We start from the raw sequence: 7500 nt of genomic DNA on the forward strand, positions 1-7500 counted from the left end.
TGCAATTTCTGCGTTATTAATGTGATTTTTTTTGTCAAAACATGAAATATAAATAGTCAGAGTCAATATGTTTGTTATCAGACATCAAAATAATATCAATCTATGCACAAGTTTTCTATTTTAGATGAGGGACTGTTATGAATGTTATGGAAGTGAAAAAAAAGACACGTTTTTGAGAGAAAACATTGTAGGATTTCAGTGAATTATTATGCACAAACCAGAAGCCAAAAACAAAACAAATAGAGAAGGGATGACCCTTTTTTAGAACAAAAACAATGCATTTAAATGTAATTTTCATGTGTGCATTAAAGAGGAATATGTACTGTTATGGATGTGACAGTTCTGAAATGGTTTTTATATGATTATGAAAAAGGCATACTTAAAATGCTTTAAAATCTTTAAGAAAGAGACCTCACACGGGTATAAAAACCACAAATTTTTGACATCTAAACAATAAATGCAGTGAAAATCTTTGGTAAAAAATGTTTCATGGTAAAGTTAGCATTTGTAAGGAATTGCCCATATAGTAATGTAATTTACACAGCTGGATTACCAAATGTGTTTTCTTTTTCTCTGTAATATTTATATCTTCATTTTTTAATTCAGATGGAGCCTCGCTTCAGGAGACGGGCTGATGGCAGCCTGAATCTTTCGGACACACTGGAAGCAGCAAAGGTGAAGGAAGCCAACAAAGGAAAGCCTTACACAAGACCCCTGTCCCCGGAGGCTGTGCTGGACAAGGCCAAGAAAAGCTTAAGTCAGCACCATGGAGATCCAGCTAACAGAAAGCACCTGCTGGGTTTCTTTGAAATCCAGTTTGGTATCTTTCGTGGGCAAACATTCAGGTGGGTTGCAGAAAATGCACTAGGGTATGCTGCTTACCTGGTTGCATCTATGAAGAGGGACCCCACAGGAGGCAGCAAAGACTCTCAAGAACATGCCCACAACAAGGGGAGTTTCAGGGAGTATATTGAGCTCTTTCCTTCTGGCAAAATTGCCATTGCTATGAAGGAAGAGCAAAATGATGCAAAAGCTTCCAAGCACGATGCCCCTACTCAGCAAGCTGCACCCACCCAGCACGCTGCACCCACCCAGCACGCTGCACCCACCCAGCATGCTGCACCCACCCAGCACGCTGCACCTACCCAGCACGCTGCACCCACCCAGCACGCTGCACCTACCCAGCACGCTGCACCCACCCAGCACGCTGCACCCACCCAGCACGCTGCCACCACCCATGCTTCCACTGCCTCTCTACGCTCCCTCTTGGTTGGGAAGTTGCCTGACCAAAGAACCCTGACCAAGACCATAAAAAGGATGGTTTCCCCCATCAAAACCACACCTTGTAAGCAAACATTTATGTGTAAAATACTTGGTTTGTTTTTAGTATTTGTTGCTGTTCAGAAGTCATGTTTAATTGTCCCTTGTTTTGTTTTGTAGCTTTGGCCCAGGCACGTGCACGACCCTCTGCCACCCTCACCCATCCAACTGTGTCCATTGAGGGAGCCACAGGGCCCACAGCCACCCTCACCGACCCGACTGTGTCCATTGAAGCCACCGCAGGGCCCTCAGCCACCCTAACCCACCCCTCTGTGTCCACTGAGATAGATGACAGCACACTGCTGGCAGAGGCAACTATGTTTGAGGAGGCACATGTGGCATGTACGTTTATACTTATTTAAAACATATAACAAAATATTCAAGTTTCCTTTACAGGCATAATAAAGTAAAGTAAAACAATGGGTGGGTTGCACCGACAAGGATTAGGCCCAAACATTTAATCTTGTTTAAAAATAAACAGGGTTACATTTAAATTATCATTTTGATCCAGGTTTAAATTTTACATTAAACCTAGATTATGCATGACAAATCCGCTGGCACAGCATTATATCACAATATCTGAGCTTGTTTCCTGCCACATTGCTCCATTAATCAATACAATAGACTGTTTTAATAGATTGTCAAATGTTATTATTTTGAATCAACCCTTTAGATTTCCGATGCATGTAGGTAGTGATTTATAATACAAAAATGACTTTACCTTTGCCTGCATAAACTGTTTATTTTCTTTTGAATGACAACGTCAACATTGTTGCTGTTTAATTACAGCAAATTCATCATGGCGGACAAAATAAATCACAGATGAAGGGTGTAGTTAAGGTTTTAATCTAAGATTTGTTAATCTGTGTTTAAATTGAAGTAGTGCAACACAAGTCAAATTTAAATTAAACTAAGATCAACAAACCCTGGATTAGCTCTAAACTGTCTGTCAAACTCTAGGCTTAATTGAAGCCTTGTTGGTGCAACAATGTGAATTAGTGTTTATGTTTTTTTTTCCAGCAAAACGAGTCTGTCTTCCAGCTGGATGGATACACACCCTGCCTGAAGTAGACCAAAGGTGGATATCCAAGGCCCTGTTCAGGTGGGCTGCACCAGGCCGTCCTGAGCTGATCTATAACAGGGTGGACAAACTTTGGTGGTATCCTCCACCGGTACCACTGAAGACCAGTAGTGCTCCTTCCTTGGAGAATTACTTTGGCCATCCTCTGCTGCTCTGGATGCCACGAAAGCTGTGGCAATTGAAGCTGACCTGTCCACATCCAGACTGTCAGAAAGACCTTCTGACCTCAGCTGGCCTGCATCAAAAGATCAGGGTCGTGATTGCTTTAAATAGTGTGTACTTTGTGGCATCTGAGTACCTGGCCTGCCGAAGATGTAAGAGAAAGGTCATCAGCTGGAGCCATGGAGCCAACTCGACATTGGCCACAGAGTGCAGTTCCCCTGCATTCTAACCTCAAAACTTGCATGTGACTTTCAGGTAGTATGTTTGATGCGTCAACGAGGCCTGGGAAACAGCAGCAGCCAGATCCAGCGCAAGCTGCAGGAGCGTCATGCTGAGGTCTGGTTGCAAAAAACAGTCCAATATCTTACAGATTGCAAGGGGATCGCCAGTGCTGTCACATCAAGCCTGATACTGCCTGTGACATTTGAACCGCTTCCTCCAATGCCTTCTGTCCCTAAGCACCGGTGGTTGATGCAGGTCTATGCCCAGGATGTCCTGCAACGGCTGGATGAGATCAAGGCCGCTATAACATCACAATATGGTCGGATCTTAAAAATGGATTCCACTAAAAAAGTAGCCAGAAAACTAGCAGGACCCAGCTATGGCACCGCTGCCTGGGCAACCAATGTTGGAAATGAGCATGGACAGGTGATCATGTCCGTGCTCACAGCAAGTGAGGGTTTTGGTCTTGGGCCAATGATTGAAGGCCTCATTAGGAGATACAGAGTGGCTGGGGTAGCTCCTCCCGAGGTACTGTATGTGGACCGAGACTGCTGTGGCAACACTCTTCTGAGGAGGATGTTTGAAGAGTGGGAGCAAATGACCATCCGGTTGGATATATGGCACTTTATGCGGAGATTTTCTGTGGGTTGCACCACTGACTGTCACCCGTTATATGCCACATTTATGAGTCGCCTCAGCCACTGTATTTTCATGTGGGACCAGGACGACCTGACGGCCCTGAAGATGGCAAAGCGTGCAGAGCTAGAAGCTGACTGGAGACCATCATCTGAAGCTGATGTACTGCGCCGTATCAGCCGTAGCGAGCTAGCCCTACATTGCAGGAGAAACACTCGTGGGACCAAGGAGACCCTGACGATGATTGAGAGCCTCATTCAGGCCTTTGAAGGAGATGCTGGTCGTGACACTCTGGGAGTCCCTTTAATAAACTCAGCCCGGATGACTGAGATCATAAAGTCCCAGCGAAAGCATGTGGCCTGCATCCAGGATCCTCAAGGTGTGCAGCTCTACATGCAGACGGGCACTTTAATGAAGGGAGGGCATCGTCTGCCAACTTACCGCTGTGCCAGAGGTTCTACTTCGCTGGAGTCTTTTCATCTGCACCTCAACAGATTCATCCCAGGTAAGTAATTTTAGTCACAGAATTTTTTAAATAAGATTTTACTTAATTATATATTGAAATAATTATGAGAATAGCAAGAACAGTTATTTATGTATTTATATGATTTTTTTAATGTACAGGCACGCTGGCAAGTGACACCTTTTTTCAGGCGTATCTTTTGGATGGACTTGCAAGGTGGAATGAGGACCGGGCTGTGGCAGCAACAACTGATGAGCAGCAGCCACATTCCTATAGTCATCTTCTCCGTCATGCTGCCAATATTCTTTCAGAGGAGGTCATGGGCATGAAAATCAGCCCTTATGTTGGGCCAAGAAAGTACACTGGTAGATAACTGTTTGTTGTTTTTGGTGACAATTACACACACACACACACACACACACACACACACACACAAACACAAACAGTGTTATAATAAAGAGTAATAATATAATATTCTGGTATATTATCTAATTGTCATTGTTTTAATATTTTAAAGGTGAACTTATCGGAGTAGAGTATCTTTACCAACAAACTGGTAAAGTTCTGCAGGACTACAGGTTGGCCATTGAAGAGTCTGAGACCACTGAGGTTGCTATAGAGGTGGAGGAAACTTATGATGAACTTGAGGAGTTTCAAGACATCACTGTCCCCACCTTTGACACAGAGCGGATACCTTCTGCTGCTTCACAAGCATCAGTGTCTGCAGCATCATCTTCAACCCCTCCGGCAACCAGACCCAAGTCATCACTGTATGTGTCACCAGTGAGATCTCCTGTCACCAGCTCTACGTCATCACTGTCTGTGGTCCCTCCAATACCAGTCACATCTTCTGTTTCCAGCTCACTGCACACTCAGCCAGCACTATCTCCTGGCGCACATAGCTGTGAGTTTTACCAAAGTATTTTTATTGAGAGTTGTTTGTTGTCACACTAACTCTAAATGACTCTAAATGAATATTTGTCATATTGAAAGATAAATACAAATGTAAACTAAATATTTACCTTTTTCATGTAGCCCCAGGTAACCAAGGGTCCACAGAAACTGACCTTCCAACATCTGAAGAGAACCCTTCGCATGATGTAAGGGCACGGTTTCTTTTTTAATGTACATATACATGTATGCAAACAAAATCTGGGTTATGTTGGCTGTGCTTTCATGTGAATATTTGTATTCATTGGTGCTTTCAAAAGTTGCTAAATGATCTTTCATTTTAGGATTGTGTTGGACCCGATAATATTGAAGGTTATGGAGCTGTGCAGGACTTGGCAGAGTATTTGTTCAACCTTAGAGAACACCGTCTTGCCTTAACTGGAGAAGAGTCTGAACAAATCATCAACCTATGGCAGGCATTGGGGGAGTTTGATAAGAAAAAGACCACTTACTCGCCACGTCACCAAACCAACCTAAAACAGGGACGATTCAGGGCCAGTAAGAAGAATGTGGCACCAGGTGTGGAGAGCACCAGAAGGTATGCTAAATTTAGCAAATACAGGTTTTTGATTTGTTTGAGGGTTTTGATTTTTATAAAAAGATATATATTTAGTAAATCCTGACGAATTATGACTAGCTTATCTTCCTGCAGCCTCTTAAATTCATACTTGGCCTGGATATAACAAAAATTGTTAGTTGTGATTTACGTTTAATGCTGATTTTATGTTATGTAAGTTACATTCCTATGGACACAGTTCTAACCATACATCGTTGAAAAAACGCAGACCGGGGTCATTATAGAGTGCCACAGGAATGACATATTTTTGTTGGCTGACCCTCTCAAAAAAGCCAGTTTATTTTTCTCATAGACTTTTGGATTATCACAAAAATAATCTCTGTGTTTAACAACAGTTTAAGACACTTTTTGTCTAAAGCTGTGATAATGCCACAACACAGTAAAACAGTAGATACCTAATTTATTGATATGATATTTCAACAATGACCCAGTAAACAAACAAGACAACATAACTCTGCACAGATATAAAAAATTAACATCTAGACAACACAAAGCAAATCTGACAGAATAGAACAATAAACTCAACAGAGAAAAGTTCACACACTGAAAACAATCTTACATTAATAATATGTATTCTTCTGTAATTTGTAGGTGTTTCATTGGGCCTCATAGTCCTGCACAGAGGCCTGACTGCAACAGAGTGGTGGAGGGCATCTTCATAAGGCTCTGTGCTCTCTACCAAAACGCGGTGCGTGTTAATGGAGAGAGGGTCACCCGCTTCACAATGATTGCACGGGTCTACAGACATATCCGAGAGTGCATCCTCACCAATGATAGGGTGATGAGAGAAACCACCATCCAGCTTCCACAGATGAACGCTTCAACAATCTCAGACTGGTGAGTAAATTAGCATTGTAACCGCTATACCAAAACATGAACCCTCTGTATAGTTCTCAGCTGCTTTAAGTAATTGACACAGTTGACTGAATGTAACTGTGAGTGCTTTGATGGGTCTAGAAACAAATCAACAAGAGTCCAACTTCTGTTTACTTTTCTATTATTAAAGATATGATTTATTGCTTACGACATGGTCTTTAACAGACTGTAAGAATCCATAATCCAATGTTAATTTCAATTAAAGTAGTCATTTTACAAAAGCAACATGACACTAGGGTGTGATCAATTGCTATATGATATCAGCTGTGTAATGCTGTTGCATTATAGTCGTGATTAAACAGTAAATGATCACAGCACTTTTTTATTTTTGTTTAAATGTTTATTAATACTGGTTGTTTTATGTTTTTCCAGGTTCTCCAAGCGTGACAAGTCACAAGATGTGGGGGTTACAAAGCAGGGTATCAATTTCCCAGATGCACCCATGGCTGGACCTGAGAAGCTTCCTGCGGCTTTGCAGAAAGGGCCGACCCTATTTTCAGGGAGCTTGGCTGAGCCTCACCTTTTTGTCCTGCCAAGAAACACTGCTGGGGAGGCAAAACTCAAGAGGAGGTCACAACCTCCAGCCATCTCCCAGGCACCACCATCACATCAAAGACTCCCTATCATTGCACCAGCAATACCCGTCTCTCTGCCTTTCATTTTGCCCTCCCTGCAGCTTCCGACAGTTGTAGATACACCATCTTCAGTGCCTGGAACTTCACAGGTGGTGTTCTTTAACGTACCTTTACCTTCTGCTATGCCACCATCAGCTCAGACACAAACATCCAGTCAAGCTGTACCTTACTCCACTCAGCAGTACGCGCTGGCTTTAGCTCAGTCGGTAGAGCATGAGACTCTTAATCTCAGGATCGTGGGTTCGAGCCCCACGTTGGGCGTGTAAGTTGTTTTTCTCTTTGGAGCTTTACATCGCAGCCCCAGGCCAAGTGACCTTTATTAAAATCCTGACCGAGGCGTCTCTTTGCATTTCTGTTGTAATTGTTGGATCCCAGGAAATAAGCTCTCCTGTGTAAACTGTTAGGCCTCCATTATTCACGTTATCCTTGTCGCTCGCTGTCAAACAGCCCTCTGATCCGTACTCCGCCATCCCACACTGCTCTCTTGTGTGTCTCTGTGGCGCAATCGGTTAGCGCGTTCGGCTGTTAACCGAAAGGTTGGTGGTTCGAGCCCACCCAGGGACGCTGGAAGCTTTTC

General features: G+C 43.1%; 2 non-coding genes across 2 annotated transcripts; both read left to right on the top strand.

Moving 5' to 3' along the window:
- The first annotated feature begins 2767 nt into the window (after positions 1-2767).
- trnak-cuu (transfer RNA lysine (anticodon CUU)) lies at positions 2768-7189 on the top strand. The gene is made up of 7 exons: positions 2768-3926; positions 4046-4249; positions 4402-4788; positions 4920-4984; positions 5120-5373; positions 6004-6249; positions 6661-7189. It is a non-coding gene; the product is annotated as a tRNA-Lys (tRNA).
- Positions 7190-7413: 224 nt separating this feature from the next.
- Positions 7414-7487, top strand: trnan-guu (transfer RNA asparagine (anticodon GUU)). Its single transcript has one exon. It is a non-coding gene; the product is annotated as a tRNA-Asn (tRNA).
- Positions 7488-7500: the final 13 nt, after the last annotated feature.

The sequence above is a fragment of the Misgurnus anguillicaudatus genome, chromosome 24 (genome assembly GCF_027580225.2).
Source record: "Misgurnus anguillicaudatus chromosome 24, ASM2758022v2, whole genome shotgun sequence".
NCBI lineage: Eukaryota > Metazoa > Chordata > Actinopteri > Cypriniformes > Cobitidae > Misgurnus > Misgurnus anguillicaudatus.